The sequence below is a fragment of the Humulus lupulus genome, chromosome 6 (genome assembly GCF_963169125.1).
Source record: "Humulus lupulus chromosome 6, drHumLupu1.1, whole genome shotgun sequence".
Lineage (NCBI taxonomy): Eukaryota > Viridiplantae > Streptophyta > Magnoliopsida > Rosales > Cannabaceae > Humulus > Humulus lupulus.
The window spans coordinates 179,715,779-179,742,039 of record NC_084798.1 but is presented as its reverse complement, the minus strand read 5'-3'; the positions used below and the strand labels follow the sequence as shown (position 1 = coordinate 179,742,039).

The 26,261-nt window shown below is 38.1% G+C and overlaps 1 non-coding gene across 1 annotated transcript; it reads left to right on the top strand.

Annotated features, from left to right (window-relative positions):
- The first annotated feature begins 11,467 nt into the window (after positions 1 to 11,467).
- Positions 11,468 to 11,575, top strand: LOC133787358 (small nucleolar RNA R71). The gene has a single exon (XR_009872385.1). It is a non-coding gene; the product is annotated as a small nucleolar RNA R71 (small nucleolar RNA).
- Positions 11,576 to 26,261: the final 14,686 nt, after the last annotated feature.

Genomic DNA, 26,261 nt, shown 5'->3' with positions numbered 1-26,261 from the left:
ATAATTTTCACATTATTATTTAAGTATAGTTTTTTTGAGAAAAATGTTTTGGTTCAAATTCACTTATGATTTTTAAATAAAATAAATAGTTGCTGAAAGTTTATGTTATTAAGTTAAAATAATTGTTTTTGTTTAAAATTAATGGGTCTTACACCTACATAATTCAAGTCGTAAATAATGTAAGTGAAAAAATATTTTTCCCACACTTTAAATTATAAATTATCATATTAAACATGTAATTTTATTATTAATTTAGAAAAATGTTGTTTTCTAAAGGAAATAAGAAATTTAATAAGTATTTCCAAATGACTACAAATAATATTATTTTTCTATGCAATTTAAAATAATAAATAGAATTATTATTTTATGAGAAATTAAAAAACGCTAAATGAATTATTTTTATGAAATAAAAATAATGTATTAAATAGTTTAATCAAACTTTGAGATTTAAAGAAACAAATGATGACAAAGAAATCATGTTGCTGAATTTTATTTGAAAAAGTAAGAAATAAGCATGTAGGAATTATTGTTTTAAAATGTCACTTTTTAACAAGGCTCCCAGGTATGCATGTTGCATGCAAACACATTTTCTACGTTCAAATATATTCCTATTGTTCAAACATATATTTTTTACTTTGTAACCATGAAGGGATAATAGGTAGAATTGACATTATTCTTTTGTGATTTTATGTGAAAATGTGCATGTTTGGAATTATTGGGCAACTTGCACCATGTGTGAATGGCCCATGCACACATGGGGTATATGTGTTGGGCATTAGTATTGACATGTGATTCTAAGAGACAATGTTTGATTATGATTATAGGCTCGTTGAGAAGTTTTTCCCATTTTTGCTTTGCTCGGACTTGAGGTAAGGAAGTTAGATATAATTTCTAGGTTTATTCTATGAAATGGTAAGATTGGTTATGAGGATAATGATATGTTATGTATGATGATGGACTATGTGATGTGAATTATGAAATTCTATCTTGAGATGCTGTGATGAATATGATGCAACATGTGTTTCCTTTGTGTTGATATGAAATGGATTTCATGTGTTTGTATGTTGTATGAAAAAGAAAATGGTTGCTAGTGTACTGAATGCGACACAATAAATGAGTTACTAAGGATATGACATAACTCATAGGGCGGACGCGCTGAGGTTATTCAAGGACCAGAGATCTTGTTTACCTAACAGAGGAGGTTTTTTTTTTCTAGTTTTATGCTTTTGCTGGTTACCTCAAGATGTTACATGGACAATAGTGACGCCATGATCACAAATAATATGATTATGATCTATGATTATGATGTATGGTTATGATGTATGATTATGATTATGATGTATGATGATGATTATGTATGGTTATGACGTATGATTATGATGTATGGATATGATGTATGGTTATGACGTAATATTAAGATATGTTATGAGCTTTACGGTATGAATATGTTCTTATTGTGGGATTATGATATGTTATGAGCTTTACAACATTAGGATATGGTGGGATGTGGTCAAACAGACTCGTAACCTGGCTATTATGACCTGGACAAACTTTGTTTCGGCATTTGGAAAGAAGTACTATAGTGGGGCTGTATTGGCAACCAAGGTGGACGAGTTCCTGACTTTGGTTCAGGGAACCTCTCTGTTACTGACTATGCACAGAAGTTCAATAGGTTGGCTAAACTTGTGCTTGAAGTAGTACCAACTGAAGCCCTGTGAGTCCAAAGGATTACCAGAGGACTCGAGCCAATGATTGCTAGGGATATTAAGATGACCAGTGCTGTGGTGTTCAGTTATGTTGAGGTATTGGATAAGGCACTCGAAGCAGAATACTTGGAGGATCGGATATGGAAGGACAATGCAACCAGAAGGGAGGCCAACAACAATATGAGGAAAGCTAAGGAAGGGCAGATCAGTGGCACTGACAAGAGGCCTAGACCCCCAGCCACAAATAACAACAATCACAACAGTAAGAATAATGATCATAATAGCGGGATTCCCCAGAACAACAGAGTTGAACACCCCAACAATCCTAAATGCTTGCGACAACATGTGGGAGAATGTCAGGCCGGCACCAACAAATGTTACAAGTGCGTTCAGGCAGGCCATTTGAGGAAAGGTTTCCCACAGTGGAAAGCGAGACAGAATAGTAACAACAACCTAGTGCTAGCAAGGGTTTTTGCTTTAAGCCAAAATGAAGCAGCCAACAGTAACACTGTGGTCACATGTCAGCTCCCTATTTCTGGTATGATGTGTAGAGTCCTTATTGATTTTGGAGTGACTCACTCTTATGTCACTATGAATATGATTAATAAATTGGGTATGCCTAGTGAACCGTTTGAGCATAGTTTTAGTACAATGTTACCGTCAGGAGACATAATGTTGTCAGCTAGATGGTTACAGTAAGCACTTGTAGCAATAGAGAGCAGGGAGTGCCCGACAGATCTTATAGAATTAGACATACCAAACTATGATGCCACAATTGGCATGGATTGGTTATCCAAACATGGACCGACAAATGACTATTGGAAAAAGACTGTGGAGTTCAGACTAGAAGAAGGAGAACTGGTTTTCTTTAAACGAGAAGTAGCAGATTCTCATATACCCATAATACCAGCACTAGAAGCACGAAATATAATGCAGCAGGGGTGTTCGACATATCTGACTAGTGTGGTGGACAAATCCACGGAGACAGAGTTGAAACCAGAGAATGTTGATATCGTTTGTGAGTTTCCGAAAGTGTTTCCTGAAAAATTACCAGGTTTTCCCCCGGATAGAGAAATCGAATTCGTGATCAAAACTTGCACTAGAAACAACACAAATATCTAAAGCACTTCATAAGACCTAGTCATTTGCCATGGGGGGGGGGGGGGGGGGGGCACCGATCCTATATGTGAAAAAGAAGGATGGAAGCATGAGAATGTGCATCGATTACCGAGAACTCAATAAGGTCATCATTAAGAAAAAATATTCTTTGTCTAGGATAGATGACCTTTTTGATCAACTACAAGGGGCATCTATATTCTCAAATATTGATCTGCGATCCGAGTACCATCAGTTGAAAGTAAAGGAGGGAGACATTCCGAAGACAACTTTCAAAACTTGCTACGGGCACTATGAGTTCCTAGTGATGTCTACTGGACTCACTAATGTCCCAGCAACATTCATGGACATGATGAACAAGGTATTTAAGGATTACTTGGATAAGTTTGTAGGAGTGTTTATAGACGATATCCTTATCTACTCAAAGACCAATGAGGAGCATGAAGAGCACTTGAGATTGACCCTCAAAAGACTACAAGAACATCAGTTATACACTAAGTTCTCTAAGCGTGAGTTTTGGTTGGAACAAGTGACTTTCCTAGGGCATATAGTGTCCAAGAATGGAATGGCGGTGGATTCGTCAAAGATCGAGGCCATTAGAGACTAGCCCCAGCCAAAGAATGCCTCAGAGGTTTGAAGCATCTTAGGGTTGGCGGGTTACTACTGGAAGTTTGTTGAGGGTTTTTCAAAGATTGCCACACCCTTGACCAACTTGACCCGCAAACACCAGAAGTTCACATGGACCGAGAAATGTGAAGAAAGCTTTCAGACTATGAAGGATAAGTTTATCTCTACACCTATCCTTTGTGTTCCCATAGAGGACGGAAAATTCATGGTGTATTACGATGCATCAAAGAATGGATTAGGGTGTGTGTTGATGCAAGATGGGAAGGTGGTATCTTATGCTTCTAGACAACTCAAGGACTATGAGAAACGGTATCCCACCCATGATCTTGAGTTAGCAGCAGTGGTGTTCGCACTAAAGATATGGAGACATCACCTTTATGGGGATAAATGCGAAATTTACACTGATCACAAAAGTCTGAAATACTTCTTCACTCAGAAAGAACTGAATATGAGACAGCAGAGGTGGTTAGAAATAGTGAAAGACTGCGATTGTGAAATCCTATACCACCCAGGCAAGGCCAATGTGGTTGTGGATGCATTGAGTAGGCATGGACATGGGAGTGTCTCAGATCTGAGCACAATAGAGGTCCCTCTGGAGAAGGAGATTATAAACGCCGGTATTGAGTTTGTGACAGGAGGCCTAGCGAACCTAACGTTACAATCCTCCCTACTGGAATAGATTAGAGAAGAACAGAAAGTGGATAAAGCCTTGATAAAGCAGGAAGCATTGGTACAAAAAGGTGATAGCGGTGGTTTCACTATGACTACCGATTGATTGCTGCGATATAATGATAGGATCTGTGTGCCTAACAATGATGAGATTAAGGAGAGTGTTATGAAGGAGGCGCATACAACACCCTATTCCTTACATCCAGAGTCGACAAAGATGTACCAAGATCTTAATGCATTGTATTGGTGGTGATTGTGCCCAAAACTTGTCTTCACAAAGCGGTTGTTGTAGTGTAGTATGGGCGGTCGTGTCCACAGAGAGATATCTTATCAAAAAGTGATTAGTAGAACTTTAAGTGCAAAAAGTAAATAAATCATTGGTGGTTTTTGAGAAAATATTAATAATTAAAGAAAATAAAATTGGTAGAAAAATTCAATAACAAAAGTGATAAGGTTTTAAGAATCACCTATATGTTTGGCTCATTTATTTGGATTTTGATTCACACATATAACACAATTAAATTATTCACTTCCCAACAATTTATTCGGAAGATAAAACTTGAAGAGCATATATAGTAAAATATATTCGAGTAATAACACTTCTCACCTTAGGAATATAGAAAATAATCTTATGAAAAATATAAGAATGACAATATACCTTATTGGCAATAATACAATAAAAGACTAATCATAAAATTATAATATCAATATATTTGTACTATTGTGTTCACATAGAAAAAGCATGACTATTTCTATATAATAGTAAATAGATAAATATATTGATATAGAGAGATAAAGAAAAATAGAAGAAATGATATTACTCAAATGTATAAACTTTAAATACTTGATGAATCAAAACACAAATAATATTTTACCTTACATATAGGATCATCTTTTACCTTATCTAGAAAATTAGCTTAGAAAGCTAGTCATTCTCACAATAATCTAGAGAGAAAATATGAGAAGAAATATACAAAATGAGACTAAATTTTACTATAATTTTTGCTAATGAAAATTAAATATCAAAATGTGTACAAGAGGTCTCCTTTATATAGTGTTTTTGGAGAAACAATTGTAACATCACGTCATAAATAGAATTAAAGTGAAAATTTGTACGTTTATAAATTAATCATAGGAATTGGCTCAATTTTTGGGATTAGAAACCGAAGTATGCTTTGCTGGAACGTACTAATCAAATTTATATTATCCATTTGATTTTGCCACTTGTCGCTGCAATTTAGGAAGGGAGATCAATGTTGAACGTAGCTTTTGAATTTCAATCAATTCTTTGATCAATATTTGCCACATGTTGCGCTTAGATGGAGATTTAGAAAGAGAATGAAAATTGAGAGATTGTATACGTGAAATGCAACATTAAATTCCCACTTTCACTTATTGTTGGGCTTGGGCTTGGGCTTGGGTTCTATTTCTCCACTTCATTTCATTTCTTTGCAATTTTACCATTTTTCTCTACAAAATTAAACAAATTAAATTAAAACCACATATCATCATATCAAATAATTATTTAAATTAATTTTATGAAAATATATAATTAAAACATAATTTATTTAGATATTTCTACTTATATTAGTGCATTTTCATGCACTAATCACAACCCCCAAGTAGCTTATTGCTATTCCCTAGCAATTCAAGGGGAGAAGAAAATTATCAAGTTGAGTAATCAAGTCAAAACAATCAAAACTAGCCAAGCACTTTAAAAATATCATCAAGAAATCAGAAATTGCTATGCAAACTACTCAGTTGTAATTCTAGAGTTTTGTGTGTGTGTGCGTACCAAACCATATCCATTTCTTACTACAGGCCATAACACAAATAGTATCAAAAAATCTCAAAAGAATAAAGATCTCAACTCCAATTTCCTCACAGGTGTTGAAAGTATTTTTATGGGAGAGATGACACTCTTGGAGTTGGAATTGTAACAATTAAAGCTCAAATGAGAGATGATAGAATTTTAAGGACAAACAATCTAAATAAATATTGATCATAAGATAGGAAAATCAAACCATTAAAATTCAAATGATAAACAACCTTTGGGATTTACACAAGAAACTTGAAGAATAAAGAGCCAACTAAAAATAAATTATAAATAAAGAAAAGAACACTTTTCTTTTAATATGAATTTTTTTTCTGACCATAACATAAAAGGAAAACACAATAATAAAAGGAAATGTTGCTCTTGTTCTATTTTTATTATTTATTTTTTTTATTTTTAATTTTTTTTTTTGTCAAGAGGCAACACATAAATACACGAACAAAAAGAAACATAAAAATAAAATTACAACAAAGGCTCTTTTAAACATGAAATTATTCCTCCAGTACATTTCATGTTTTAAATTAAAAAAAAATCTGATTTCACCAACTCAAATGATCAATCAAAGTTCAAAAAGTCGTTTTCTCAATTCTCACAACTCACCAAGAAATGGAAAATCTTTAAACTTGAAAATTTTCTCAACTATTTTTGTCATCAACCATCTTACCACATGTTTGGAAAGTGCATTAAAGAACTATGGAAATCACTCCTTAATAGCAAAACATAGTAAGAACCAACTCAAACCACAAATTTTTCAATCATGCTCAGAAAATTTTGAGAAATTTTGACTTAAAAATTCAACACAACAATGTAATTCTCCAAATGAAAGCTCCCTAGAGCTCACCACCCCCAACCAAAAATTAGACAGTGTCCTCAATGTCAAAACAAATATGCAATGAAAAATATAGGGAAAGAGAACACCTGGAAGATCACAATATCCATGGGGCGATAGTTGAAACAACCTGATAACAACAAAACAAACCAAAAACAAACAAAAAATGAAAACACACAAAAATAAAAGAAAAGCAGAAAAATAAAAGTAAAACATGTAAAAGAAATAAACCACTCAGAGTGTATAAACAGGGTCCTCAAGAAGGACCTCTTCAACATGACTCACACTCTCGATGTAATGCTTCAATCTCTGGCCATTGACTCTGAAAATTCTCCCATCAGTTGGGTCCTCAACCTCAACAGAATCGTTGGGAAAACTTGTTTCACCACAAATGGGCTAGTCCACCGCGATCTAACCTTACCTGGGTGGAAATGCTACCGAGAATCATAAAGATGCACCTTTTGATTCACCTCAAAATGCTTTCGCATGATTTGTTTATCATTAGAAGCTTTCATTTTTTCCTTGTAGATCCTGGATTTTTCATATGCCTCATTTCGCAACTCCTCAATTTTTGACAGCTGGAGTTTACAATTAATGCCTGCAGCACTAAGATCAAAATTAAAGGCTTTGACAACCCAATAAGCCTTATGCTTAAGTTCAATAGGGAAATGACAGGCTTTCCCATAAACAAGTCGATAGGGAGACATCCCAAGAGGGGATTTGAAAGCAGTACAGTAATGCCCAAAGTGCGTCAAGAAGACGCGATAGTCAATCTTTTCAGTCGGGATTTACTATTTTTTCCAAAATTTGTTTTATCTCCCTATTGGCTAACTCTGCTTGCCCATTGGTTTGCGGATGATAGGAATTAGTAACCTTATGAAGTACACCATATTTACGCATGAGAGCCTCAAAAGACTTATTGCAAAAATGAGTGCCTTGATCACTAATGATGGCACGAGGCGTATCGAACCTTGACAATATATTTTCTTTCAAGAACTTGGCAACTATTGCATTATCGTTGGTTTGATAGGGTACATCCTCGACCCATTTGGAAACATAATCCATAACAAGGAGAATGTAAAGGTAACCAGAAGAAGATGGAAATGGTCCCATAAAATCTATGCCCCAACAATCAAATATCTCAATCATAAGAATTGGGTTCAAGGGCATCATATGATAGCGGGACAAAGAACCTAACTTCTGGTACCTCACACATGAACGACAAAATTCATTGGTGTCTTTGAGCAAAATGGGCCAATAAAGACCACAATGTAAGATTTTTGTAGTAGTTTTCTTCACAGAGAAGTGACATCCACAAGCATCATTGTGACAAAAGTTCAGAATACTAGACACCTCATCATCAGGGATGCATCTTTGCATGATCTGATCGGGGCAATACTTGAACAAGTATGGATCATCCCAATATAAATTACGTACCTCAACCAAAAACTTGCGTCTATCTTGTGAACTCCACTCAGAAGGAAGTTCACCTGTTACTAAGTAGTTAACAATGTGCGCATACCACGGTAACTTAGTAACAGCAAGCAGTTGTTCATCGGGGAAATCATCACGAATAGGTGGACCATCAGCGGAATCATTGAATTCAAGTCGAGACAAGTGAACCGCAATGAAATTTTCAATACCTTTCTTGTCTTTGATTGTGATGTCAAATTCTTGCAATAGAAGGATCCACCGTATTAAGCGCGCCTTAGCATCCTTTTTGGAAAGGAGATATTTAAGGGCAGAATGATCTGTGAAGATTGTAATAGGTGAGCCAATCAAGTATGCTCAGAATTTGTCAAGAGCAAAGACAATGGCAAGTAACTCTTTTTCAGTAGTGGAATAGTTCATTTGAGCACTATTAAGAGTTCGACTTGCATAGTAGACAACAAAAGGTTTCCATTCCCTTCGTTGTCCCAAAACAGCTCCTACAGCAAAATTGCTTGTGTCACACATGATTTCAAAAGGAAAATCCCAATCAGGTGACTGCATAATAGGAGTGGAGGCCAATTTTACAACAAGTGTTCGGAAGGCATCCTCACACTTAGGTGTCCACTCAAAAGTAGCATCTTTGGCTAGGAGGTTACATAGTAGACGAGAAATCGCTGAAAAGTTTTGAATGAACCTCCTATAAAAACCAGCATGCCCAAGAAAAGATCTGACATCTTTGACAGTTTTTGGAGTGGGAAAATTAGAAATGGGATCAATCTTAGACTGATCAAACTCAATTCCTCTTTCAGAGACAATGTGTCCCAAGACTATGCCTGAAGATACCATGAAATGACATTTTTCCCCATTGAGCACAAGACCTTTCTCAATACATCGTGTCAAAACAGCTTCTAAATTAAGAAGACATGCGTCAAAAGAGTTTCCAAAGACTGTTAACTCATCCATGAATACTTCCATACATTTTTCAACCATGTCATTGAAAATACTCATCATGCACCTTCGGAAGGTGGTTGGTGCATTACACAGTCCAAATGGCATACGCCGAAAAGCATACGTACCGAAAGTACAAGTGAAAGTGGTCTTATCTTGATCCTCCAATGCAATTTCAATTTGATAGTAGCCTGAATAGCCATCAAGAAAGCAATAGAAAGGATGACCAGCCACACGTTCAAGGATTTGGTCAATGAATGGAAGTGGGAAATGATCTTTGCGGGTGGCAGAATTCAACCTTCGATAGTCAATGCACATGCACCAACCCGTCACAGTTCTTGTGGGGACAAGGGCCCCTTTCTCATTTTCAAAAACAGTTACGCTTGACTTTTTGGGTACTACCTGAGTTGGACTAACCCATTTGCTATCAACCACTGGATAAATGATGTTAGCATCCAGAAGTTTCAGCACTTCATTTTTCACAACTTCTTTCATTGTGGCATTCAGTCTTCTTTCAGGATCTCTTCGAGGGATTGCCCCATCCTCCAAATTGATTCGATGGGAGCAAATTAAAGGGCTAATACCTTTAATATCAGCGATCGTCCAACCTAATGCAGATTTAAGCTTTTGTAGTAGCTTAATTAGCTGGATTTCTTGTGAAGGATCAAGTTTGGACGAAATGATTACAGGAAAGGTTTTACCATCTCTCAGGAAGACATGTTTTAAACCCTCAGGTAGTTGGCTAACTTAACAATGGGAACTTCTTCAACAGAAGGTTTTGGCTTTTCCCTTTCACTAGGTAGCTCTTCAAAGCGAGGTTGCCAAAACTTTGTTCTTCCGTTTTGTGAGTCTTTGTAACAAAAATTTTTTTATAGGGATTTTTGACTCCATGTTAACCACAAATTGAGTATCCAGAATGAGGAAGTCAACGGGGTAATAGAATTTGTCAACTTGTACAAGACCATCCTCAACAATACGCGGAGGCTTCTTAATAGAACGATCAGCCAGTTGTAAGACTATAGAAGTATGCTTGATTTCATCAAGACCAAGTTGCGAGTCGACATAATAAGGCATGAGATTGACACTCGCTCCTAAGTATAGCAAATCTTGGCTGAATTCATGATCTTTGTATTTTGGCGGTGTCTTTTGTTCAATTACCGCACTCACTTGCTCTATTAGGAAAGCGGTCTTCTTGACATGATCCTTCATTTTACAGTGCAAAGATCCTTGATGATTTTAGCATATGCTAACACTTGTTTGATGATGTGAAGCAAAGGAAGATTAACCTTCACTTGTGTCAAGTGCTCAAGGATTTCTCCTCGATTTTCAGGAATTTTCCCAGCAGGTCTTAGAGCCTGGGGAAGTGGAACTTTTGCAGAACCATTCGATGGCACATTTTCAAAGACAACATTTAGAGATTTTGCAGTAGTAGTTGGTATTGGTGCATCTTCCAAAGCTTTACCACTTCTAGTTGTGATGGAATTAGCCTCCTTAACGTTTTGATTGTTAGAGTTGGAGTTTTGAGCCATATGTCGCCCTTGTGTATTGAATTGAGGCTGAGAAGGAAGTTTGCCTCTTTCAGAATTAGCTAAGGATCCAGTCAGTTTTGAAAATTGACTTTTCATTTCCTTGATTTCTTTCATCATTTGACGATTTATTTTGGCTTGCTCCTCCATGAATGAATGAAGGGTGTTCTCAAGAGAACTCCTTTGAGGTGGAGCATTGTATTGAGGACCAGATTGAGCTTTTGATTGTTGAGACTGGTGCTCATTTCTCCATTGCCCTCCAGGAGATTGTGCTTGGTTGGGATCTCTCCAGCTGAAATTTGGGTGGTTTCTCCAACCAGGGTTGTACGTATAAGATAATGGATTATTATAGGCCCCTAAGGCATTACATTGCTCTTCATAAACCCCCCTCATTTCACTAAAAGATAAGCGGTTCTTAGCTAAATGATCCGTTCCTCCACACACAAAACATGGCTCATGTGTTTCTGCTAGGGCAATCATATGAAGTCCTTGCCCACCTTTTGTCTTAAAGGCCTCAAGTTTCTTTGTTAAAGCATCTACATGAGCTTTTAGACTGTCTTCCTCCTTCAATTGGTATATTCCTGCTGGTCAATTTATGTTGGTGCTTTCAGTAGCACTTGGACCAGTCCAAGTGTGAGATTTTTCTGCAAGCTCATTGAGATATTCCAAGGCCTCTTCAGGATCTTTTTGGAGGAATTCACCATTGCACATCCTTTCTACAAAATTGCGTTCACGAATTGTGAGGCCTTCAAAGAAATAGCTAACTAGGCGCCATTTTTCATAGCCATGGTGGGGACAAAGAGTCAATAGTTCTTTAAACCTTTCCCAAACTTGATAGAGAGTTTCATTGTCTTTTTGGGAAAAGGTAGAAATCTGTCTTTATAAGCCATTGGTCTTGTGGTTAGGGAAGTATTTGTGAAAGAATGACGATGTCATTTCATCCCATGTTTCAATAGACCTTGGTCTCAGAGAGTATAACCAGCTTTTAGCCTATTCCTTCAAAGAGAAGGGAATAAACTTCAATCGCACAGTATCCACGATATTAGCTTGGTTATAGAAAGTGGCTACCACCTCCTCAAATTCCCTAATATGCACATAAGGATTTTCATTTTCTAAACCATGGAAATTTGGCAAGAGTTGAATCATGCCAGGTTTAAATTCAAAGTTAGGCATATAAGTGGAAAGATGATACAAGAAGGGTGTAATGACCCAATTATTCTAGACCTTGGACCATTAAAAACTACTATACATAGACACTAATCTTAAGAAAACATACATATGAAATAACCATAACTTTATTAAAACTGTAAAACAAAGGTTAACATAAAATTCAGAGTAGGATATGGGATCCCATTGTTTTGAAAATAAAACATAACATAACTTAAATCTTAAATAAATTTATTACAAAATCAAGTGCAGAAATACATAGAAATCATAATTAAAAGACTTAAACAACTTCGTCCTCGAATCGTTCGCGCAGTCCACTGAATCCATTCTCCCTCAATACACATTCCCAAGCCTCCAAGAATCTTCCCACCACCATAACTATTTTCCTGCACATATAAAACATAAAGGAATGAGCCTAATGCCCCGCAAGGAAAATCTACTATAAGCATGAAACATAATCGTACACATAAACTATGAACATATATCATATACTATAACACATATATCATAATTCTAACCCATGCACATGGTAACTATTGGGGTTTGCTAACTAAGCAACTATAAGCCTCAAACTACAAAGAGGTTTGCTAGTTAAGCAACTATAAGCCCCAAAAACATAAAAGTGTTGGGGTTTGCTATATAACAACTATAAGCCCAAAACATAAAAGTGTTAGGGTTTGTTATATAACAACTATAAGCCCCAAATCATACATATATCACAACATATAAATCATACTATAGCATAATCATAGCATATTATATAAACACAGCACATATCACATAGGAACTATCATATTTTCCTTATCAAAATACCAGGATGGTGAGAACAAGGTCAGGATTTTGGAACACTCCTAAAAACCATTAATAGAGAGGTGAGTATTCTAAAAGAAAAAGATGAAAAAGAATGAACTAAACCACCGAGAAGGTACTTACCGACAAGAACCTCAAGTTCAAAGAACTTAGACGCCTAACCATGAATAAAAACAGCGAGTTAGGAAATGAGTAGAGAAAAACTATAAGAACTAGTGAAACAATACAGAAAGGAACTAAGAGTAAGAATACCTTTGAAATTGATATACCCAAACTACACCTCGATAACAATAAACACACTATGAACCTTACTTCCCAAGTGTTTAATAAGCTTAGAATGATAAAGCTTATAACCCCAACCCAAGTGTTTAACACTCTAAAGTAAACCTAGCAGCTTGTAGGCTCTGAACTCAGCTTGAAGAATGAAATAAATGGCTGGGTACTAGGTCCTATTTATAGAGTTCAAGAATGAAAAGATCTTCATTTATCTTGAATAAAAATAATGAATTTTTAATTGAAGAACATTTGAATAAGCGTTCTGCAGAGGCTGAAGACTCGGTCAAAAAGATTCTGGCTTATCAACAGGATTTTGGAATAAAATGAGCTCGGTTTCAAAATCATTTGAAAATGCAGTCCTAGAGCCGATATATCGCCTACCATAGGCGATATATCGCCTGGGCTCATATTCCCGAGGCTCGTCGAAATGGTCGTGTGAAGTTACGTGTTTTTTGTATCTCCGTGTGGCAATATATCGCCCCCTAGAGCTGCGATATATCAGCATATGCTGAAATATCATACACGTAATTACACTTTTTCAGCCTAATTTGAATTGAGTAAACAGCTTTGACTGAGTCTAATAAAGATTTCAAAGCTGCTGGCAGACTCTGGGATTTTCAAATATTACTCTTTGTTGACAATGAGAACTTGTCAACTAGGTTAAGTTGGAAAATATTGCAAAGTAAAGATTGTCAATAAGAAAGCCTTAGAAATTTAAGTAATAACTCAAGAACAATGGCAGAACAATAATGGAGAAATCAATATTTCATTCACTCTCAAGCACTTGCTACAGTAAATTTTCCAACCTCCTTCCATGTGGAATTGGGATTTATTATATAGTGGGCTCTAATGGCCCTAGATACACTGTGGTCCAGGGGACCAGGTAGTACATAGGTACACTGCCTGGAGAGTGGTTTCAGAGGTTGTGGTCTTGCAACCAGTACAGGGACAGGTGCCAGGAGGATGTCTCCACTATTTGTCCGTACCAATGTCAGAGGAGTGGTGCAGGTGGTAGTGGTGTCGACTCTAACATCTGATTGGGAGTATGCAGGCCATGTCCTTTCTCCTAGTGCCCCCACTACCTGACTAGCATGAGTGCCACGGTCAGACGTACGGGGCCTTACAAGCCGTACCCCGTACGAGATTGTACCATCATGACCCTTCGGAATCATACTTTGGCTTTCACTTCTAGACGGTGGGGTTTCCATAGGCATCTCCATGGGAGATGCCTTCTCGAGATGAAGGGCGCGAGATGCTATCACGTGAGGCCCTCGCGGCTTAACCATGGTGGGGCTATACGAGGCCACCCCTAGTGGAGATGTCATGAGGTGCTCCCACACGAGGCCGTCGGGGCTAGGAGAGGCCCCCATGCAAGGTCGCAAGGCTATGGGATGCACCCCACGCGAGGCCGCCCCTCGAGGCTAGGAGATGCTCCATTTGGCGAATATGGCCCACTTCGCACCGAGGCCTCGCGAGGCAAACCCTCGCGCGCCATATGCAGGCATCTCGCGAGGCACACCCTTGCGCCCCCATACGTAGGCGTCTCGTGCTAGCGCCTCCATATGTAAGTGTCTCGTGCCAGCGCCTCCATATGTAGGCGTCTCGTGCCAGCGCCTCACGAAGCACACCCTCGCGCGCCATATGCAGACGTCTCGCGAGGCATATCCTTGCGCCCCCATATGTAGGCATCTCGTGCCAGCGCCCCCATATGTAGGCATCTTGTGCCAGCGCCTCCATATGTATGCGTCTCGTGCCAGCGCCTCGCGAAGCACACCCTTGCGCGCCATATGCAGGCGTCTCGCAAGGCACACCCTTGCGCCCCCATATGTAGGCGTCTCGTGCCAGTGCCTCCATATGTAGGCGTCTCGTGCCAGCGCCTCCATATGTAGGCGTCTCGTGCTAGCGCCTCCATATGTAGGCGTCTCGTGCCAGCGCCTCACGAAGCACACCTTCTCGCGCCATATGCAGGCGTCTCGCGAGGCACACCCTTGCGCCCCCATATGTAGGCGTCTCGTGCCAGCGCCTCGCACACCTGCCTTACCAATCTACCTCGACATAAGGACCTCATATAGCGAGGCATATCTCGCCTATCTTTCGCGCGCCATATGCAGGCGTCTCGCGAGGCACACCCTTGCACCCCCATATGTAGGCGTCTCGTGCCAGCGCCTCGCACACCTGCCTTACCAATCTACCTAGACATAAGGACCTCATATAGCGAGGCACATCTCGCCTATCTTTCATGATATCGCTCAAGCATAGGGCCATATGCTATTTTCCAAAGCATCCCTAGGCAAAGGGATGCCTCGCCATAGGACCATAAGCCTCGCTATGCGAGACACCTTGCCTTGTGCTCGAGGGTCCATATGATATCCCACTTCTTGACAGGATGAAGACCTACAAAAGGCACCTTTCCTCGCCATATCTTCCGTGATGGCCCATAGGAGAGCATCCACACCTTTAGTCATTCATGGGCCTAAGCATGTATTTTGGGTCTTTTACAGGCATGGAATATTGAGCGTCCACACTCTTAATAAACTATTCCTCAAAAATACTTAATTTCTCATTAAACATGCACTTGACAAATGTCATTATCTTATTGGGTCTCTCTAAACCTTATAGTATAATAATTATCATCTTCATAATCAGTCATATTAATCAAACCTTAGGTTATAATTAATATTCTTAAACTATAGGTTAAACTTATAAAATCTACAAGTGTTACTACGAGTGTCCAACTATGTCCCAGTTTGAACCAAAATCCACAATAATAAACCTACTATAACTACTACTAGCTATTACTATTACTATTACTATCTAACTAGCTAAGTAAAGTTCTTGGACTCTACAATTTTCCCCTACTAAAAAGAATTTGTTCCTCGAAATTTACTTACCAAATAATTCCAAATAACGGCCTCGCATGTCTTCCTCCAACTCCCACGTTGCCTCCAGATCAGAACTATTACTCCATAGGATTTTGACTATCGGAATACTCTTGGACCGTAACTGCTTCATCCCTCTATCTAGGATGCTAACCGGTCGTTCCTCGTAACTCAAGTCTTTCTGGAGTGCTATTGTATCGTACTTGAGGACGTGAGATGGGTCTGACACATACTTGCGTAGCATTGAGATGTGGAACACGTTGTGGCTATCTGCTAGGGTTGGCGGTAGGGCTAATTTGTATGCAACTGCTCCCACTTTGTCCAATATCTCAAAAGGACCTATAAATTGGGGACTAAGCTTGCCTTTCTTTCCAAATTGCTTCACACATTTCATAGGAGATATCTTCAGGAAGACTTGATCTTCGACTTTGAATTCTACATCGCGTTGCTTGGCATCAGCATAGCTTTTCTGACGGCTTTGAGCAGCAAGAATACGTTGTCTAATTAGCACTACTGCTTCTTGAGTTTTTCTAACAGCTTCGGGACCGAGAAGCTGCCTTTCTCCTACCTCGTCCCAATGTAGCGGCGATCGACACCTTCTTCCATAAAGTAATTCATATGGTGCCATCCCGATCATTGACTGGTAGCAATTGTTGTAAGAGAACTCTATCATCGGTAAGTACTTATTCCATGATCCTCTGAAATCAAGTACATAAGCGCGTAGCATATACTCTAAAATCTGTATCGTACGCTCGGACTGACCATCTGTCTAAGGATGAAAAGCTGTACTAAGACTTAACTTAGTACCCATAGCTTGTTGTAAACTTCCCCAAAATCTCGATGTAAACACCAATCCTTTATCCGACACTATTGTCTTGGGGATTCTGTGCAACCTTACTATCTCTTGAACATAGATGTCTGCATATTGGTTTGCTGTGTATGAAGTCTTAACAGGCAGGAAATGGGCGGACTTGGTTAGTCTATCTATTACTACCCAAGCCGAATCATGCTGCCTACTTGTTCGTGGCAAACCTCACGAAGTCCATAACTATATCGTCCCACTTCCATTCTGGTATGCTAAGCGGTTGCAATAAGCCTATAGGCCCCTGATGCTCTGCTTTCACTTGCTGGCATACTAAACATCTAGACACAAATTCCGCTATGTCTTTCTTCATCCCTGGCCACCAATACATTACCTTGATGTCGTGAGTCATCTTGGTCGACCCTGGGTGAACTGAGTACGGGGTACTGTGTGCTTCTTCTAGAATCATCCTCTTAATCCTTTGATCATTTGGCACGCATACCTAATCCTTATATCTCAATAACCCTTGACTAGATATTGAGAAATCTGTGGCCTTGCCTTCTCTGACTGCATCCATGTGTGCCACTAGTGTGTCGTCTTGCCCTTGCCCAATCCGTATATCTTCTAGCAGATTCGACTGGATAGACAAGTTAGCCAGTTTGTCGACAACTACTTCTATTCTGGCATTGATCAGCTCCTGCTGCAGCGGCTTTTCTATTCCAGCTAGTGCTGCTAAACTTCCATAATTATTCCTACTTAGCGCATCGGCAACTACATTTTCCTTTCCCGGGTGGTATAGGATTTCGCAGTCGTAATCCTTCACTAGCTCTAACCACCTGCGCTGCCTCATGTTAAGCTCCTTCTGAGTGAAGAAGTACTTTAAACTCTTGGGGTTTGTATAAATCTCAAATCGTTCTCTATAAAGATAATGGCGCCAGAATTTCAACGCAAAGACCACCGCTGCCAACTCCATATCGTGAGTTAGATAGTGTTGCTTGTACTCCTTCAGCTGCCTTGAGGCGTAGGCTATCACCTTGTCATTCTGCATCAGCACACAACCCAACCCTTGCTTTGACGCATCGCAGTAAACTACAAACTTGTCATTGGGTGTCAGTACACAGAGTACTGGTGCTGAGCATGTCTTTAAGCAACTGGAAGCTTTCTTCACATCTATCATTCCAGTTGAATATTTGATGTTTCCGGGTCAAGTTGGTGAGCGGAGTGGCTATTTTAGAAAAGCCCTCTACGAACCTCCTATAATAACCTGCTAATCCCAGAAAGCTTCTTACTTTAGATGCGTTCTTTGGTCTTGGCCAATCCTTCACGGCCTACACCTTTGATGGGTCTACTGCAACTCCGTCCTTGGATATAATGTGCCCGAGGAATGCCACTTGCGAAAGCCAAAACTCGCATTTCTTGAACTTGGCGTAGAGTTTATGCTCCTCTTGTCGCGATAGGATCAACTTCAAATTATGGGTTGAGAGGTCAAGTTCAGTGCTAACCTCGCCTCCTCTACATTGACAAACCTCTGGGCCCTTCGATTGAACTCAGTTAGTTACCTAATGGGCTTTCTTTGTAAATCTTCCCAAAGGGGACTCCCTGGTAAAATACCAGCTCTAACGACCATCAGGTGGCCACTATCATTGAATTTTCGGGCTCGGGCCACTTCTAGGTTAAACCTTGTAAGGTAACTCTTTAGTGACTCGTCTTGCTGTTGTCTGACATTGGTTAAGGTCGAAGCTTTAGGCCTGACGCCAACCATACCCTTGAATTTCTTTTTAAATTCTCTTGCTAATTGATCCCAAGATGAGATCGAGTGTCTCCGAAACTTTTCAAACTAGTTTTTTGCTGGTCCCACTCGTAGCCAACATTGCTGGCTCGCATGATGGTATTAAAGGTGCTCAAATGACTGCACGGGTATGAGTTCTCATCGAATGGTGCTGTGTGAGGTATTCTGAATCCTTGGGGAAATGGAGTGCTAGAAATATCCAGGGAAAAAGGCTCGAGTTCTTCGTCGGACTCTTCAGCCTTATCTCTGCTTCGCTCGTCTTACAAGAGCATGTATGCTCTTTCCAACTGATCAATCCTTTCCTAGACCGGATCCACTGGGAGTCGAGCCTTGACTTGATGGGGCTGGTTTTCATTAATAAAAATTCTAGCTCCTAGTCTTGGCATGGGGTTGTGTGTCGAATGCTTACGACCATTCAGATGGTCTCGCAGATCAGGGTTCAAGGGATCAACTCGCTCCCTGTTATGGTTCAAGTGATCCCGCAAATCTGGATGATTCCCCCAATTTCCTGCATGTCTAGGCTTAGTATTATAAATGCTTACAGACCGAGTGTAGTCTGAGCTCCTACTTGCTTAGCTTGCATCCCTTTCTGGATGTGATGCTCGATGATTACGGGGTGGATCCCATGTCGGCCTCCCTAACCCAGCAGATTTTGATCTTGAAATTTGGCTTCCTGAAGGTTGAGGAGCTTTGTGCTCTCGAGTAGCCTCCCTTTCATTTCCTCGTATAGGTCTGACCTGTCGGTTTCCATCCCGATTGCCACTGCGAGACGGTCTTCGTGGTGCAGTTCGGGGGACCTCTTGTACTGGTGAGGGGTGCCTTATGGGTGACAGTGGATGTCTTATGGACGATGGAAGTTGTCTCCCATTGGTGGGCCTGGATGGCCTAGAGTTTTCCCGGACAGGCTCCGAGTTGTACCTTGCAGCTTCAGGATTCGGGTTCTGATCCACTGGAAAGGCTCGATTATTACCCATTCCTGTTGGTAATTCTACAGTCGAGCTGGCAGTGGCCTCAGTCCGGGTACTTCTTCGGGGCCTCGGCTAATTCGGCTGTGGCGCTTGCTCCGCTCTCCTGGCAGCCGTGCTCCCACGAGGACGCCCTCTAGGCCTCCAGAGATGTGCCTGGACTTCCACAACCTGTCTGGCTAATTCCTCATTGGGTTTTGTCGCCTCCGCCAACTGCTTTCGCAGTTGGCAATTTTTGAGTTTCACAATAGGAACATATCTTTCAGGATTGTAGTACAGATCTTAATCAGGCCTGGGAGCTTGTGGCCCCTGAGAATCGGATGAATCACTTCTTTCTTCAGGGCCTGGGTCAGCCATGGGTTGCTTTCCAGGTCATCACGAATAGTCTTCGGTATGAGGAGTTTGCTCCTCTGCTATTTGGGCCAATGATCGCCCACCAGTGCTGGGATTGTTTACGGTGGCCATTGATTACTATGGAGGTTTTTTGATTAAAAATGCTAACGTCTTATTTAATGGCTTTCAATGAAAACACCAAATTGTTGATGCCGTTTTTCGTCAACTTAGAAATGAAGAGCACTAAACAAAAAATTAGAAAAAATAAAGAGGAAACACGCGATTTTTTACGTGGTTCAGTAGTTAAAATCTACCTAGTCCATGAGTCAATGTTATTCAACTATGGAATTATCTCAAAGCTTTTTTGGAAGCAATTTAACAGAGTATTCCCAGTGCCAACTTTCAGTGTCCCTACAAATGAATTTATCCAATCTATTTATAGACGGGTTTACAGAATATCTCCCCTGACATTTCGGGGAGCTATGATTCAAATCTCAAAAATAAATATAATTAAATGTATATAAATATATAATACGCATATAAATCCCATGATATTCAGGATTTATAAACAGATTACAACAAATCCCTTAGATATAGAGATTTTAAAACAGTAACCGCGTCGACACTTCGCCATCGATCTCACATGTTCGACTTACATATCTTCAAGATCAGCAAATCATCATGAGCTTGCCAGATCGACTTCCCATCGATCTGATTAAGTATCCTTATCGAGGTCTTCCCCTCCGAGCTTTCAATATTCAAGCTCAAACCTTCTTGATTGATTCTAATACAAACAGACCAGGAAAATTAAACAAGTGTTGAACCCATGTCACTGTAACTTCAAGCTTGGCTCAAACCTTCGAAATCATGTGGTTCGAGCTTACCACCTACGACGTCGTTGTTTTAATATTGAACAAGACTGTCAAACTCGATTCTCATTAATGTTGATCTCTTGACTAATTTGTATATTTCGAGCTCACACCTTACGAGCCTAACTTTCAAGATGAAAACTTCTATTCTCGAAATTTGGGTGTAACAGATATGAAATCTATAGCTTCTGCTTAAGAAGTGAAATGATGATTTCCTTATAGCTTGGTTCGAGTATTAAATGATAGAGTACTCATTTCTGTACTTAAATTTACGAAAATATCATTTAGAAGGAACTTTGTGGGAATTAAGGGAAAATATCAATGAGGGGTAAAACGGTAATTTTCACCCATCTCATTAGTAGATCATCTATTGAGGATTGAATGATGGTTATGGTTATAACAATGGATAACATATTTACATTTGGGGTAAAGCGTTCTATGAATTCAATAGTACAATTCTGAGTCTATAGTGGAGTCACGAAGAATTAATAAGGTAGTGAGATTATTTGTTATAAATAAACTCACGGTAACTTATTGAAGCTTGAGTTCATGCATCCATGGTCCCCATGTCATCTCTTATCAAAATGAACCTAGTAGTCTTGAATAATTAATTTAATTATTAATTATAAAAATATCATATTGACTAGGTCAATGAAAATAAATAATGTTAAACTATTTATTGATATTTTGTGAGAAAAGAAATAGAAGAAAATTTGAGGGTTTTATTGCAAGTCTAAAAAAGAGAGTATAATAGCCAATTGGGACAATTTTTTTAATATTGATAATTTGATATTAATATCAATAAAATGAATTAAATTAAGGTCAAAATTATAATTGGTTAATTTTGACAAGCATTTAATTAATTATAATTAGTAAATAATTAAAATAAAATGGGCAATTAAAACATATTTTATGTCCTACTTAATTGGATATATATACTAGTGTTATAGAATGTATTAGATCAGATGAATTTGTCAATGTAAAAATTCACTACGAATATTTATACCTAGCCGCCCACTCTCTCTTAGTTTTTCTCTAGGAATTCTCTTCTCATGTGTTGAGACTTGCCCACACAAACACTAGGTTGTTTTAGAGAAAGACTTGGAATATTGTTGTCTTGTTTCAAAGCGGTTTGGATTTCTTGCAATACCTAGCATTCAACAAGGTTAGGGAATCCAAAGGATGTAGTCATTGTTCCACTACGCATCTCGTAAGTACTGTAATGGTTCTATTATTGTATTTATGTGTCTCTGTATGAAAATCATATCTATGCATTTATTTATGTTTTCTATTGTAGGTTATTTTGTGCAATAGGGAGCGTGCATATATACTTGAATAAATGAGATCTTGCAACTGATATCAGAGCCAAGTTGCTAGTTTATATGTTTATATCCACGTATGTGATTTTTTGACATGTTAGATAGGTTAATTGGATGGTAGCATAATTATTTGCATGTTTAGGTTTTATGTATGTGTGATGCTAAAAGAATATTATTCATGATTTTTGTATGTTTATAACTGTTTATGTGTGATTTATTTTGTTGTGTAAAACCCATAAGCCATGTACATGAAATCAAAGTTTAAAAATTACAGAATTTTTTTTTTTTAGAATTTTTTATTTAGCCTATGAAAATGTGTATATATGTTTAATAATTATTATTACTTATATGAATAATAATATATATACACGATTATTAAAAAAAAACGTGGCTGCCACATTTTTTGGCAATTTTTTTTCCTATAGAATCAATATATATTTATATATATATAACGTATTAAAAAAAGAGGAAAGTGGTTGCACGTTTTTTGGCTTTTTTTTTTTTGGGAAACTAATAAGAATTATCCTATATATATAGTACTTAACATATTTTTTTTATATGTGAGGCAATTAAAAAAATCATTTATTTTGGATTTGTATCTTTAATTCCTTAATAAATGATGTATTTTTGTGCAAGTAAATATCTTTTTGGTATTTTTTTTCTAAAAAGAGATTAAAGATATATGTATTTTAATTTGATTAATATTTTGAAGATTGATTGAATTAATTGATTGTGATTAATTAATTGATTGATTTCATGAAATTGATTGATTAATTATTATTTTTAACTATTCATTTATTTTAGTAATAAATGTGTACATGCATAAATTAGTAACATACCATATAGATTGTATACTAGAACCATCCAATTAATTAACATGTCATGCATCATAATAATTGTCATTTTTACAAATTTGTGCTTAGATTATGGACGTATAGTGATGCTCCATTATTTTAGATGATGGGAAAAATGTCAAATAAAATGGGTCATAATTTTGATAGGTTTTATTTGGGCCCAACTGAACATGTAAAGTTTAAATTCCTCTCTTATTGGCGGTTCTACTTGTGAAGGCTCATTTGCTTTGTATTACTATATTGGACCTAATCAATTGAATAACGATCAATGAAACGAAGGTTTAAATTCCTGTCTTTTGTGCTATGTATGGAAGGTAAGGGGCCTTATAGTGGGAACGAAATACTGGACCCAACCCTCCTCCATGTAAGCCCAAATTGTTAAGACACATTTTATCTAAGTTGGACTTGATTGTATTAGGTTAATTGTAGTTGAACCTAAATTAATTGATTAGTAACACTGTAATTCTAAATATTTAAAGTGGATTTAAATGGGTATTTTAGAATTAAAAGAAATTTATACTAACATTTATTAATTATTTTGAATAATATAAAAAAACCTAGTTTTATAAATTTCACAAGGAAAATACTAAATTAAAATAATGAGCTTTAATTTTTTAAATTCGATCTTCACCGTTAATTTAACAAGGTTAGAGTTTAGTGGGGCCTTATGGCGCTTTGATTACGTCTCCCTACGGATGGTGTTCACTGGACTTTTAACAATGTTAAATTTCTTAGGATAAATAGTTATAGGTCAAACCCTTATAGACTCATCCCTACAATGACTATGAGAAATAAGTCTATAATAATCGAAACTGTGGGTCTAGCTCATAAAGTTCGAAATAATTGGAATTTGTGACTTTGATCGAATAGGAAGGTTATTAATAATAGTCTTAGACTATTATTAATTGAGATGTTTACTCTATTTAACTAAGTGAATTTGTGATTCTCACCTACCGGGACACATGTATTCATGGCTAGTTAAATTACCTTAGAAATAATAGATATGTGTTTTTTAGTATTTTACATATATATGCATATTTTATATATTTGAGCTATTTCTGAATATTTATGTGATTAAATGTTTGTTAAACAATGCATTGATTTCTACTTATTGATAATTGTAGCTCTATGTCGAATCTCATTATCTCCCTTCTCTCCGAGGAACTTCTCACTAGAGAGAATTTTCCCAAATGGAAGTCAAACATCAACATTGTGTTGATCGGCGACAACTCCAAGTTTGTTATGACTAAAGTTTTTCCTGACGTCCCTGGTGATTTATCTTCAAAAGAATCAAACGAGAAGTACAAGCGTTGGCTCGCTGCCAACAACAAAGCCAAGGAGTACATGCTAGATAGCATGTCGTACACGCTAAGGACGAAGTTGGAGGATGCCGAAACTGGCTATGAAATCATGGAGCAGCTTTAGAAATGTTTGGACACAAATCTGGACAAGCTCGTTTTGAGGCAACGAAGAAGTATACTAATGCCAGGATGTCACCTGGAATGCATGTTCGCGATCACTTCATCAAGATGACGAACTACTTTCAAGAGGCGGAATTGCACGGAGCCACCATAGATGAGGAAACTCAAGTGGGGCTTATTCTTAATAGTCTTGGTCCCTTTTTTCTTCCATTCACCACCAATTAATTACTAAACAAACCGAAGTACGGAATGACTCAACTCATGAACAAGCTTCAAATGTTTGAAGGTATCAATGGTGTACTAAGTAAGGGACATGACAAGAAGCATGCTGCTGCTACAGAGGTCACTCTTGGAGAAGCCAACTTAGCTTCATCCTCAAAGAGCAACAAGAGGAATAAGAGAAAAAACAAGAAAGGCAAGGCCACATCTAATGCAAAACCAGCTGGAGGTGCTGCAAAACCTGCTAGGGCAAAACCCACTGTTAAGGAGCATGTTTCCACTACAAGGAGACTGGGCATTGGAAAAAGGTTTGTCCTACTCTCAAGGCTAGAGGAACCCAAGGTAATTGTCAATCTTTTGTCTTGGATGCATGTGTTTTTGTAGAAGATAATTTTGTGTGGATTATAAATTCTAGATCCACTAACCATGTATGCACTTCTTTGCAATTACTTAGCAATTGGACACCAGTAAAGGAAGGCGAGCTGAAGCTGAGAGTCGAAAATGGAGCATTCGTGAACGTTGAAGCAACAGGACAAGATCGTCTAAATTTTGGAAATAAATATTTAGTTTTAAATAATGTTTATTTTATTCCAAACTTTAGTCAAAATTTAATTTCAATTTCTTTATTACTTCAACAACATTTTCCTGTAACTTTCACAAGTTTTAATATATCAATTTCATTGAATGGATGTGAATTGTGTGTTGGGTGTATGGAAAACGGGCTATACCTTTTACAACCTATCGAACCCTCCGCATTTAATAATGAGTTATTTAAGGTAGCTAGATCTAGGACCGCCAAACGAAGAAAGATCGATAACGATAACATGACGTATCTTTGGCATCTCTGACTTGGTCATATTAACTATGATAGGATCAAAAGACTAACAAAGGCTGGGCCTTTGAGGGAACTCACAATGGGTGACCTATCTGCCTGCAAATCTTGTCTCGAGGGTAAAATGATCAAGCATCCATTCTATGCAAAAGGAGAAAGGGCCATAGAACCACTAGGATGGGTTCATTCAGATGTCTGTGGACCAATGAATGTTCAAGCAAGGGGTGGTTATGCGTATTTCGTCACTTGCATTGACGATTACTCGAGATACTTGTGTCCTTACCTAATGCATAGGAAATCTGAAACATTTGAGAAGTTTAAAGAATTCCTTGCAATGGCTCAAAACCAATTAGCTAAAACATTAAAGATCTTGCAATCTGATAAGGGATGGAGAATAGATGGATATGCAGTTCCAAGATCATTTAGTTGAACTTGGGATATTATATCAACGAACTGCCCCATGTACTCCGCAACAAAATGGTGTTGTGAAGCGTCGGAATCGCACGTTATTGGAAATGGTTTGATCCATGATTAGTTATTCAACTCTTCCGATCTCTTTTTTGGGACATGCCATACAGACCGCGTGTGATATTTTAAATGCCTTGCTATCTAAAGCTATCTACAAAACACCCTTAGAACTATGGAATGGTTGTGAACCTAGTTTGTGTCACTATAGAATCTGGGGATGTCTCGCTCACATCCTAAGGAAAAGGAAGGAAAGTTAGAACTGCGAGCTGAAGTTTGCTTTTTTGTTTGCTATCCTAAAGGTACTCTGGGTGGTCTGTTCTATAGTCCACAAGATAAGAAAGTGTTTGTTTCTACAAACACTACTTTTCTTGAAGAGGACTACATGTCTAATTTCAAGCCTCGTAGCAAAGTAGTCTTGGCAGAATTGCAATCTAACTTAGCTATTTCTACTATTCTGATTCCATCAACGCAAGTTGATGAAAACAAAAATATTCCTACTGATCTTCCTCAAGTGACACAAGTCAAGATTAACGAGGAAGAACAAGAAACCACGGTTCTGTTTTAGATAATTA